The sequence below is a fragment of the Sinocyclocheilus anshuiensis genome, unplaced genomic scaffold, assembly GCF_001515605.1.
Source record: "Sinocyclocheilus anshuiensis isolate Anshui unplaced genomic scaffold, SAMN03320099.WGS_v1.1 scaffold1208, whole genome shotgun sequence".
Classification (NCBI taxonomy): domain Eukaryota; kingdom Metazoa; phylum Chordata; class Actinopteri; order Cypriniformes; family Cyprinidae; genus Sinocyclocheilus; species Sinocyclocheilus anshuiensis.
Window position 1 is genome coordinate 517,382 of NW_015542424.1, and position 777 is coordinate 518,158.

Genomic DNA, 777 nt, shown 5'->3' on the forward strand with positions numbered 1-777 from the left:
TGTGTGGTAAGTAGTACTGCCGCTCCATAGTATAAACAGAGTACGTGCGATCGCGAATCTCGAAAGTGAAACTATAAAGCAATCGGGAGGCGGGGATCACGATGCCGGCTCAACATCGTGATGTCTATCAGCCATCGGCGATGGCATCGTCTATCGGCCCAACCCTAGTTAAAACAGAAATTATGCTTCAGTAATTTTGCATTAATTACGTTCAATTATTTTATCGTGTTAAAGATTGTAAAATTAATCACATGCGTTAACGTGTTAACGTTGACAGCCCTGTTATACATTTATTTATTTATATATTTATTATTTATTTATATTTGTATTCATTTATTTTATATTTAAAACATTTTCATAAAACAAGTTGTATAAATAATACCAAAATAACATTGGTACGAGTCCATGGAAGCATATGGACAAAATTTAAACATGATTCAATATTCCAGACCAGTCAGTATTTGCCTTTCCTAGTGCCTCTATGCCCATAAGTGATCACTCTCTTGGTAATTAGAGCATTGATAAAGTTTTCAGCACACAGCATCCAGAACTTGACAGTTTGGATTTATTTAATTATTTATTAATTAAAGGGGTCATATGATGCGATTTCAAGTTTTTCTTTCTCTTTGGAGTGTTACAAGCTGTTCATGAATAGATAAGATCCCTAAAGTTGCAAAGGCTAAAGTCTCAAACCCAGAGATATTCTTTATAAAAGTTAAGGCTCGTCCACACCCTCCTAAAACGCCTCGTTTAAACACGCCCCCACGTCTACGTCAC

At 35.8% G+C, this 777-nt stretch overlaps 1 protein-coding gene across 3 annotated transcripts in view; it reads right to left on the reverse strand.

Moving 5' to 3' along the window:
• The window catches only part of LOC107693525 (rho GTPase-activating protein 32-like), a 115,176-nt gene that overhangs the window by 65,245 nt on the left and 49,154 nt on the right, over positions 1 to 777 (reverse strand). The gene's annotated exons all lie outside the window — the stretch shown is intronic.